Source organism: Hypanus sabinus, chromosome 14 (assembly GCF_030144855.1).
Source record: "Hypanus sabinus isolate sHypSab1 chromosome 14, sHypSab1.hap1, whole genome shotgun sequence".
Taxonomy (NCBI): Eukaryota; Metazoa; Chordata; class Chondrichthyes; order Myliobatiformes; family Dasyatidae; genus Hypanus; species Hypanus sabinus.
Window position 1 is genome coordinate 49,748,458 of NC_082719.1, and position 12,510 is coordinate 49,760,967.

The window sequence follows — 12,510 nt, forward strand, 5'->3', positions numbered from 1 at the left end:
ATAGACTGCTGTTCCTTCCTCATTTTTATCATCATCATGCTCCAACAAATCTTCCTGCTTGAAAGATGCTGCCAAAGATTCTGTATGTATGGGGGTGAGGTTTTGTGGCATCACAAATCTTTACACCTACTGAGACCACAGTAGAGCAGGGAGCAAAAAGAGATCACTGGGCACGCCAGGAGCTAAGAATAGCAGAACAAAAAGAAATTGAATTTGAACCCTTTTAATGGAGACTTTCTAGGTCCTTAAGAAAACATGTTCTTTAAACTGAAATCCACACCCTATGGCAATCATGTGTAATTTGAAAAACATAATAGGAAAAGTAATGATAGAAGTTTGCAGTTTACACACAGTTCAAGCTGCCTTTGGGAACTATATTGTACCATGTGGCATGACTTAAAACCATTACTGTATCAGTGCTTGCTCTTTAGTTAAAAGTTACAGCCGCTAATAACAAATATTCTCTTAACAGCATTAATTAGTTGTTTACGCAAGCAATGACAGAAAGACTCCTACAGAAATTACATATGCACTTTTGCAAATGTCGCTGCTAAAGGTGATAACATTATAGTGACCGAGCCTGAGGGAAAACGAGAATAATATTTTCTCAGTAGGACAGTGATGATTGCCTGGCATAACATGCTACATTTATCAGGGAGCCCGAGAAGAATGAAAACTCTCAGCCTTTCACCATATAGAAATTATTCAGATATTCATCGTTAGGGACAGAGAACAGGAAGCTCAGACTTGAGAAAAGGGAGACAACATTGTTGCTGGTGGTAGGGCTGCGGACATTGATGGCAGCTACTAACCAGGTCTTGAATTGAAATAGAGACAACATCACACAGCGAAAGGGTATGAGAGCTTGCTGCAGGACCTGTTCCAGCTTGAAAAATGGGCTGAAAAATAGCAGATAGAATTTAATGCAGGCGAGTGTGAGGTGTGGCGCTTTGGGAGAACAAACACAGTGAATGGTAGGGCACTGACGAGTATGGCAGAACAGAAGATCTGGGAATCCAGATCCATAATTCCTTGAAGATGTGTCGCAAGTTGGTAGCGACATAAAAAGATCTTTTGATACATTGGCCTTTATAAATCGGGGAACTGAGAAGAGTTGGGATGTTATGTTTGAGTTGGATTTGGTCAAATTTGGAGTATTATATGCAGTTATGGTCACCTACCTACTGGAAAGATATCAACAAAATTGGAAGAGTACAGAGAAAATTTATGAGTACTTAAGGATCTAAGTTATAATGAAAGGTTGAATAGGTTAGGTTTTTGTTTTCTGGACCATAAGGGAATGAGAGGAGACTGGACAGAGGTTTACAAAATCATGAGTGATAGAGACGGAAAATGCAAGGCGGATTTTCACTCTGAGGTAGGGTGAGACTAGAACTGGAGATCAGGGGTTAAGGATATAAGGTGAAATATTTAAGGGGATCTTGTTTGCCAGAAGGTAGTGTGAGTGTAGAATGGTGGATGCAGGTTCAATTGCAACCCTTGAGAAAGGTTTGCAGAAGTACAGTATTGGGAGGGGTATAGAGGGTTGTGGTCCACTTGCAAGCTGATGGGATTTGGCAGGATAACAGCTTAGCACAGACTAGATGAGCTGAAGAACTGGTTTCTGTGCAGTAGTGCTTCTTGACTCTATGACTCTCTCAAAGGCCATCCTAATCGAACAGCAGAAGAGATTTTCAAAAGACACGGGTCACATACATGAACAAATAATTCCAATACAGACTGTTGACCCAGTGGTCAGCGTAACAGTAACATGTCAGCCACAGAAAGTGAATTCCACATGCTCGTCTTCCATATTTTCCTCATAGCTCTCACTTCCACAGCTTTGCTGTCAACAAATATGCACTCGGTTCCTTCATCTGGGACGTTAATATAGACAATTGAAATTTTGAACTCTCTCTGTGGAGTTACCAGCTGTGGTCCTATGATTGACAAAACACAGAATCCCTGCATTCACTGCGATGAACATTAATACAACTTATGCTCAGAATCCTCCGAGCAATTCAAGCAAATGAAGCCCATCCTGTGGAAGGGAACCTCCAATACACATGAAGCTTCCGAAAGTTGCCACCATGATGTACAGATTGGAGAATGTGGCTGCAGGTATATGTAATTTGTTGACATACTGTGATTTTTAATCATTCTAAGCTTCACAGCTGCAATTTTTCACAAGTGACGGGCAACTTATGTTTAATTTAAGCTATTATTATGTAAGCTCTTCTTATTTAATCTATTATAAGTGCAACAGATTACTACCTTTAAATATATAAATGCTTTTCTAACAGAAAAATATTACATTCTAAAATGGCAACAAATAGTTCTAAGTCTTACGTTTGTATTAACAAATGAGTTTCACAGAAATTTGAACCATAACAATAACAGAAACTTGAACCATAAATCTGGTGTGTGTGTGTGTGTGTGTGTGTGTTCATAAGTGTAATGCAGAGTGAAGAAACTCCACCAAAGTCATTGTTTTGCAGTAATTGACATAGAAAAATTAAATTCTCATTCGAATATTCTCTACCTGTTTTCTTTAAATAGGTTCAAGAGCATTGACAATAATGGATTTCAATCCAAATAGTGTAGAGTTTAGAACATATATTCTAACCTCGATATATATTTAATTGATTTGCCTCAACTTAATTCTTATCATTTTGGTGTATGAGGAAATTCAAGTTATTTGTGTAAGGGGAAGGGGGTGGCACAATAGTGTAGCACCATTACACTGCCAGCTGTAAGATCTGGGTTCAGTTCCTCCACTCTCAGCACGGAGTTTATACATTCTCCACATATCCGCAGCATGTTTCTTCTGGGTGCTCCAGCTTTCCCTACGTTCCAGTTCCCGGTAGGGTTAGTGAGCTGTGGTCATGCTATGATGGTGCCAAAAGTATGGCGACACTTACACAAATGTGTATGTTTCAATGTACACAGGACAAATAACACTAATATCTAAATCCTTATAAGTTATTAAATTTCAGATGAGGTAATAATTCGCAATAAATTGACACAAGCTTATCCTGCATATATCCTATTTTCTCATTCAAAGCATTTACATTCAAAACAATAAATAGTGAAAGAGCTTCCATTTAAATTTGCCTTCTCGCCATGAGCAGTACTTAAATGTCGCTCTCTGGAACTATCAGCTACATTGGAGACAGGTGCGATACCTATAATACTAATCCGGAATTTAATGGTGCATCTGTGAATTCAGAGTTGAAAGGTAAAGCACAGTAAATAAGTGCATTGGAAGTATGGTGTGAAGAACTCATCAAATACGCATTCTTTGGAGGAATTTAATGCTGGATCTTCACAGCACGTAGTGTATGTAGCAAAGGGGAAATGCTGATGAATCTGTTGTTAGCTTCTTTTTAACACATCAACAAAAAAGCACCTGTCCTCACCCAAGAATATCACTTTGTTTGCTTCAGAAAACAACAGTCCCAAAATGTGCGTGTTAGTTCTGCTTCAAATACCTAAAAAAAATCCTTGCCAATATTTTCAATGGAAGAATCTTGTAAGCTTTTGCACAGCTGCTTTTAAAACTTTTCGGAGTTTAGGGGGTACATAAATAAATCTCATTCATGTAAATGTAAAATACTTTTCAGCCCGACTTACTCAAATTATATATTCTGATTGAAGCCATAAGAGATGTATAAGGCAGAACTAATGGCTCTACTCCAGTTTTTATTGAGGTTTACCACAGGAGACTGGTTGTTTGGTTTGTTAGATCTGGAGTATTGTCCAGAAGGTGCTCTGGAAGTCAGGAATAAGGTACAAATCATATGGTTACAGCCATTTTATTAGACGTACATGTTAGTACGTGCATGGTCAGACAGGGTCAGCCTGCACCAGCAAGCAAGACAGGGAAGTAACAATGGAGCTGCAAATGCTGAGGACTTTCTATAGGAGCACAATTGAGAGTATCCTGCTGACTGCATCACTGCCTGGTACTTTCCTCAACTGCAGGACTCTGCAGAGAGTGGTGCAGATCTGTAGATGTGAGCTTCCCACTATACAGCACATTTACAGAGACAGGTCTGTAAAAAGGGCCTGAAGGATCATTGGGGACCCGAGTCACCCCAATCACAAACCGTTTCAGCAGCTACCATCCAGGAAATGGTACCGCAGCATAAAAGCCAGGACCAACAGACTCTGGGACAACTTCCTCCATCAGGCCATCAGACCAATTAATTCACGCTGATACAATTGTATTTCTACGCTATATTAACTGTCCTGTTGAACATACTAGTTATTACAAATTACTATAAATTGCACATTGCATATTCAGACAGAGACATAACATAAAGATTTTTACTCCTGATTTATGTCAAGGATGTAAGAAATAAATTCAATTCAAATTCAAATTCAAAATGTAACAAACTGCAGCAAGCTGTAACTGTGCTGGATGTAAAAAGCTGAAACTAACTGGCTTTAACAAAGGAATGTGAGCACTAGGCTTCTTTTTATACTCCAGACTCGTTTGGTCCAGCTTTGATAAGAAACCTGTTTAGCAGGTGCAGTATTTCAGTTCTGAAGACAAAGGAACTACTGAAATATAGAACCAATGTACTACAGGTTATAAAGGTTTACAGGCAAACAGTTGATTATACAAACTCATAAAGATGCTAAAACTACGTTAAAAAAAACACAGTAAAAATAAATAATCTGAACCCTAGTCCAACATTTCCTCTGAAGGTAGGTTAGACAGGTGTGTGCATGGGGGAACACATTTGGCTTGCTAGGAATTTCAGTCGTGCGTAAAGCTCACATTTTCACATATCACTGAGCAGGCTACATGCAATGAAGTCTTTCCTTCTCGTGCTCTGCCATTGACAGAAGACAAATAAACTGTGTAGATAAAGAATATTTGTCGCTCAAGAGGATTTCTTGTCTGGGAACTTGCACTACAGAGCTGTATTCATTTATCTTTTATCACGAGTCAACGCGACTGATCATTCTCTGCTTTGTCACTTGATTCTCGGAACAGGAGGAACGCTCAAGCAGGGGAGCAGAATGCTCTACACTTCCACGCATTCACTGTCAGTACTAGGCATTTTCAGGTCAATCGCAGCCCTGTTAACTTGCAAGAAGAAGCTTTCTAATTGCCTTTCTGATGAAAGCATCCAGAGCTGCACTGGACTGGAAAAGCTTTCTCCAAAATAATGACAGTCCAAACTTATTTTGCACATGTGCCTAAGGCCAGCATCCATTATCCTCCATTAGCCTGGATTAGAGTTGAGCCTGGGGTACCAAGGTGAACAACCATTGAACCTTTCTTCAAATTCCAAGCTTGAAGTACCACAGGATCAAGAAGAAGGAATCAATTTGCTCCCTACTTATGCAAATATACCCAGACAACCTAAAGATCAATTAAAAAAACACCTTGAAGAACACAGAACGTAGAATTGCACGTCACATGAATACACTAATTAAACTAGTAATTAAATGCCACTTAAGGTACTGTAAAAATAAAATCTCAGCTAAATGTTGTGTTTTTTTTATTTATAGATGGTACAAAGATAGTGGGTAGAAAATCTAGGTTTCAAGAAATGTATCATCATGATTAGATTAGGCCACAGTGAGAAACCAACATCAAATTTGCCAAGGAAACCAAAATAAAATGCATGGCTGAATACTGCTGCTCTGGTCAATGGTTCTGTTCAAACCTCTGACATTCAGCCATTCCAACTAAAATAAGTCTGAGAGTTATACAAAGGGATACAGCATGGAACAGGCCCTTCAGCCCACTGAATCCATGCTGTTCTTCAGGCACGCAATTTTACGCAATTTGTTTATTGATTCTAGTGTACTTGTTTGCTCTACTGTGAATGTCTACAAGAAAATAAATTGCAGGCTAGTATGTGGTGACATTTACACACTTTGCAAATGAATTTAATGTGAACTTTGAACCTCCCAGTGTTGTCCAATACTAGATGGCTGCGGCAATACCCAATTTTGCTGGGATTCCACAGCATTTTTCAAGTGAAGATGTAACACCATGACAGGAATCCAAAACTCTAATGATTCCAATTGGATTTGTAAATGTGAAAATAAGGAGGCAAAGTTGAAGTCAGAAACACGAGAGATACTGGAAATTCTGAAATCCCATTCTGACATGTCAGTCCATTGTCTCCTCTATTGCCATGATAAGGCCAAACTCAGTTTGGAGGAGCAACACCTCATATTCTGTGTGGGAAGCCTTCAACCCGATGGCTTGAACATTGATTACTCTTTCTTCCAGTAATTTCTTTCCCCTATTTCCTTCTCTCCTTTTTCATTTGCATTCTAGTTGCTCTCTCATCTCTTCTCTTCTCCTCACCTACTCATCACCTCCTTATTTTCCTCTCCCCTTTCTCTTTCTTTCATGGTCCACTGTCCTCGCCTATTAGATTCCTTCTTCTTCAGCTACTTACCTCTTCCACCTATCACTGCCCAGCTTCTTACTTCATATCAACTCTCTCATGCACGCGTCTCCTCCCCTCACTTGCCAGCTTGCACTTGCCCCCTCCCCTGTCCTTTTCCAGTGCTGATAAACGATCGTGGCCTGAAGTGTTCACTGTCTGTTCCCCTCCATAAATGAGTGCTTAACCTGCTGAGTTCCTCCAGCATTTTGTGTGTATTGCAAAGGTGAAGTCATTCTTTGTTTTATTTTAATATTTTGATTATTTCTAATTGTTCAATATGGTTTGAATTAATTTAATTTCTTAGTTTTAAATAGATGCATTTTTCTTGGTAATTATTTGCTTCACTTGAAATATTTTTTAAAATCTCTGCATATCAAAGACATTAAACTTCTGTTGATTTCAATGACAGTGTTGACAGAAGACATATCTGGGACTGGACTCCCCCCACCCCAGCTTTCTGTCAAAGTCTTTCATGTATGTTTCAGAGCGAGATCTCAGTTTTTCCTCACTGTAGCCTCGTACAAGAATGTGGAGGGGCAGTGGGATCACCTCTTGGCACTTGACTTTAGTAAATGTGTGCAAACAGGGTTGGAAAACCCAAGAGGTGGGTCGTATTCACTAAGATCTGCACCAAGATGGATGTGGTTTTCTCCTTTGCTTCAATTACGTGAATTTCTGATGCATAACGTCAACAATTAGAGATGCTTTGCTTGGGAAGGGGTGGCAATGGTGCACAGCATGATGGAGCTAGAGATGTTGCTGCCAACACCAACTGGTTATGGTCTTTCTACTAAGAAGTCCAAGATCTAGTTACAAAGAGAGGTCTCAATATTGAGACCCAATGAGGACAGCTTACTCACCAGCTTCAGAGGGATAATTGTATTAAATGCTAAGCTGGTCGATAAACAGCACCTTGGCATACGTGGCACCATTCTCCAGGTGAACAAGGTGGATTAGATGCAGAGGCTATGACATTGCTGTAACCTTATACAAATCCTATTTATCACCCTGCATCCTGAAATCCATTTCCCACTTCCTGACCTGCTTCCTAAACTAACTTCCTGTAATCTGCAGTAACCTTCTTCCCAATAAACACACATGAGCTCAACACCTTCTATGACTGCTTTGAAAGGGATAATAGAACTACAGCTGGGAGGATCCCTGCTGCATCTGATGACCCTGTGGTCTCCATCTCGCAGGCCAATGTCAGGCTGTCCGTAAGGAGAGTGAACCCTCGCAAGGCGGAAGGCCCTGATGGAGTATCTGGTAAGAATCTGGAAACTTGTGCCAACCAACTGGCAGGATTATTCAAGGTCACTTTTAACCTCTCACTGCAACAGTCAGAAATTCACACCTGTTTCAAAAGGCAACAATTATACCAGTGTCCAAGAAGAGTAGAGCGAGCTGCCTTAATGACTATCACCCAGTAGCACTCACATCTAAGGTAATGAAATGCTTTGAGAGGTTGGTCAAGGATAGAATGAACTCCTGCCTCAGCAAGGACCTGGACCCACTGCAATTTGCCAATTGCCACAATAGGCCTATGGCAGACACAATCTCAATGGCTCTTCACATGGCCTTAGATCACCTGGAAAGTACAAATACCTATGTCAGGAAACTGTTCATTAACTATAGCTCAGCATTTAACACCATTATTCCCACAGTCCTGATCGATAATCCACAGAACCTGAGCTTCTGTATCTCCCTCTGCAATTGTAAACTTGACTTCCTAACCAGAAGACCACAATCTGTGTAAATTGGTAATAATACCTCTTCCTCGCTGACAATCAACACTGGTGCACCTCAGAGATGCGTGTTTAGTCCACTCTTCCACTTTCTCTATACCCATGACTGTGTGGCTAGGAATAGCTCAAATACCATCTATAAATTTGCTAATGATATAACCATTGTTGGTAGATTCTCAAACAGAGATAAGTGGGGGTGCACAGGAGCGGGATATACCAGCTGGTTGAGTGGTGTTGCAGTAACACCTTGCACTCAGTATCAGTAAGATGAAAGAGTTCATTGTGGACTTCAAGAAGGATAAGATGAGGGAGCATGAACTAATGTTCATAGAGGAATCAGAAGTGGTGAAAGTGAGCAATTTCAAGTACCTGGGTGTCAAGATCTCTGAGAGTCTAACCGGGTCCTAACATATCAATGCAGCTATAAAGAAAACAAGATAGCGGCTATATTTCATTCGGAGTTTGAAGAGATTTGGTTTGTCACCTAAAACACTTGAAAACTTCTTCAGATGTACCATGGAGGGCATTCTGACAGGCCACATCACTGTCTGGTTTGGGGAAGGGGGATTGGAGGGGATATGGCACAGGACCAAAAGGAGCTACAAGAAGATATAAAATTAGTCAGCTCTATCGTGGGTACTAGCCTCCGAAGTATCTAAAATACCTTCAAAAAGCAGTGCCTCAGAAAGGCAATGACCATTATTAAGGACCCCCATCACCCAGGCCATGCCCTCTTCTCACTGTTACCATCAGAAAGGAGATACAGAAGCCTGAAGGCACACACTCAGTGATTCAAGATCAACTTCTTCCCTTCTGTAAGACAATTCCTAAATGGATATTGAACCTGTGAACACTAACTCACTTTTTTAATATATATTGTTTCTGTTTTTGCACTACTTTTAATCTATTTAATATACATGTATATCTTACTGCAATTGATTTACTTTTTTTTCTTTCTATATTATCCTGTATTGCATTGTACTGCTGCTGCTAAGTTAACAAATTTCACAACACTTTCCAGTGATAATAAACCTAATTCTGTTTCTGATTCTGAACTTTTTATCATTATCAAGGACTTCACTCATCCACGACCCCCTACACCCAATGTTTGCTTCCTTCTTTTTCTTGACCAAAGCTTCAATATCTCAGTAGCCAGGATTCCCCAAACTTGCAAGGTTGACCCTAACCAGATGTAACTAACAGGGGCATGCTGCCCTTGGGATTCCGATATCACACTTGTAAAAGCCTCCCCTTTGCCATTCATTTCATTCTCTTCGAACAGGCTCACCCATTCGACCTCTGCTAATTCCTTCCTAATTCCTCCAAACTCAGCACTGGTCCAGTGTAGGACCCTAACCTGTGGATCTGACCCATCTTTTTCATTCACTCTCTTCAAACATTATGGTCACCAGAGCAAAAGTATTCCCTAACTGCCACTTCAGTAACTTGTCCTGTCTTGTCCTTAAAAAGAGGTCCAGTATTGCACCCTCCTGTGCAAGACCTCCATATACTGATTCACCGTTTAAGATCCAATATAAATTGACTCATTCCAGTAATGCCAGTCACTGCACCCACACTAGATTATTTATTATGAAAAATTCAATTCTCCAGCTGCCGTGGTGAGATTTGACCTTGCTTTTTTTCAGATTATCAGTCTAAGCCTTGACATTTCTTGCCCAGTAGACAAGAGCTTCATTAGTGAGTCAGTTTTTAGCAGCTTCATTGTTAATATTTCTTGCTGTATATGTTCATTTGTTCAGTATAACATTCCAGTCTTTTTAACTTTTCATTTTGTCCAGGACTTCATCAGGGAATATAGAATCTGACTGCCTGCTTATGCTTATTTAAAGCCAAAATCAAATCATAGCTTTGATTTAGAACATTGAGAACCTACAGCATAATACAGGCCCTTCGGCCCACAAAGTTTTACCGAAGTTGTCCCTACCTTAGAAATTACTAGGCTTACCTATAGCCTACTATCTTACTAACCTCCATGTACCTATCCAAAAGTCTCTTAAAAGACCCTATCATATCTGCAGAATATTTTAGCCTACAGCATCTGGTATTCCCAGACGGTCTCCCATCCAAGTACTGACCAGGCCTGAGCCTGCTTACCTTCCAAGATCAGACGAGATCAGGCATTTTCAGGCTAGTATAGCTAGTATCCATCTCCACACTCTATTTTTCTAAGCTCCATGTACCTATCCAAAGGTCTCTTAAAAGACCCTCTCGTATCCACCTCCACCACCATTGCCGGCAGCCCATTCCATGCACTCACCACTCTCTGAGTAAAAAACTTACCCCTGACATCTCCTCTGTACCTACTCCCCAGCACCTTAAACCTGTGTCCTCTTGTGGCAGCCATTTCAGCCCTGGGAAAAAGCCTCTGACTATCCACACGATCAATGCCTCTCATAATTTATACACCTCTATCAGGTCACCTCTCATCCTCCATTGCTCCAAGGAGAAAAGGCCAAATTCGCTCAACCTATTCTCATAAGGCATGCTCCCCAATCCAAGCAACATCTTTGTAAATCTCCTCTGCACCCTTTCAATGGCTTCCACATCCTTCCTGTAGTGAGGCGACCAGAACTGAGCACAGTGCTCCAAGTGGGTCTAACCAGGGTCCTATATAGCTGCAACATTACCTCTCGGCTCCTAAATTCAATTCCACGATTGATGAAGGCCAATACACAATACGCCTTCTTAACCACTGAGTCAACCCGCACAGCTGCTTTGAATGTCCTATGGACTTGGACCCCAAGATCCCTCTGATCTTCCACATTGCCAAGAATCTTACCATTAATACTATATTCTGCCATCATATTTGACCTACCAAAATAAACCACTTCACACTTATCTGGGTTGAACTCCATCTGCCACTTCTCAGTCCAGTTTTGCATCCTATCAATGTCCGGCTGTAACCTCTAACAGGCCCCCACACTATCCGCAACACCTCCAACCTTTATGTCATCAGAAAACTTACTAAACCATCCCTGCAGTTCATCATCCAGGCCATTTATAAAAAATGAGTAAGTGTCCCAGAACAGATCCCTGAGGCACAGCACTGCTGACCAACCTTCATGCAGAATATGAACTGTCTGCAACCACTCTTTGCCTTCTGTGGGCAAGCCAGTTCTGGATCCACAAAGCAATGTCCCCCTGGATCCCATGCTTCCTTTCTCAATAAGCCTTGCATGGAGTACCTTATCAAATGCCTTGTTGAAATCCATATACACTATATCTACTGCTCTTCCTTCATCAATCCTCAAAAAATTCAATCGGGATCGTAAGGCATGACCTGCCCTTGACAAAGCCATGCTGAATATTCCTAATCATATTATACCTCTCCAAATGCTCATAAATCCTGTCTCTCAGGATCTTCTCCATCAACTTACTAACCACTGAGGTAAGACTTATTGGTTTATAATTTCCTGGGCTATCTCTACTCCCTTTCTTGAATAAAGGAACAACATCTGCAACCCTCCAATCCTCTGGAACCTCTCCCCTCCCCATTGATAATGCAAAGATCATCGCCAGAGGCTAAGAAATCTCCTCCCTTGCTTCGCACAGTAGCCTGAGATATATCTCATCTGGTCCCAGTGACTTATCCAACTTGATGTTTTCCAAAAGCTCCAGCACCTCCCCTTTCTTAATATCTACATGCTCAAGCTTTTCAGACTGCTGCAAGTCATCACTACAATCACCAAGATCCTTTTCCATAGCGAATACTGAAGTAAAGTATTCATTAAATACCTCTGCTATTTCCTCCAGTTCCATACACGCTTTCCAAATGTCACACTTGATAGGTCCTATTCTTTCACCTCTTATCCTCCTGCTCTTCACATACTTGTAGAATGCCTTGGGGTTTTCCTTAATCCTGCCCACCAAGGCCTTCTCATGGCCCCTTCTGGCTCCCCTAATTTCTTTGATAAGCTCCTTCCTACTAGCCTCATAACCTTCTAGATCTCTAACATTACCTAGCCTTCTGAACCTTTTGTAAGCTTTTCTTTTCTTCTTGACTAGATTTATTATAGCCTTTGTACACCACGGTTTCTGTACCCTACCATAACTTCCCTGTCTCATTGTAACATACCTATGCAGAAGTCCACAGAAATATCCCCAAACAATTGCCACATTTCTTCCGTACTTTTCCCTGAGAACATCTGTTTCCAATTTAAGTTTCCAATTTCCTGCCTGATAGCCTCAAAATTCCCCTTACTCCAATTAAACACTTTTCTAACTTGTCTGTTCCTATCTCTCTCCAATGCTATTGTAAAGGAGATAGAATTATGATCACAATCTCCAAAATGCTCTCCCACTGAGAGATCTGACACCTGACC

The 12,510-nt window shown here is 40.8% G+C and overlaps 1 protein-coding gene and 1 pseudogene across 1 annotated transcript in view; both read right to left on the minus strand.

Annotated features, from left to right (window-relative positions):
* The window catches only part of gabra4 (gamma-aminobutyric acid type A receptor subunit alpha4), a 40,665-nt gene that overhangs the window by 7,661 nt on the left and 20,494 nt on the right, over positions 1 to 12,510 (minus strand). The gene's annotated exons all lie outside the window — the stretch shown is intronic.
* LOC132405093 (5S ribosomal RNA) lies at positions 10,215 to 10,334 on the minus strand (annotated as a pseudogene).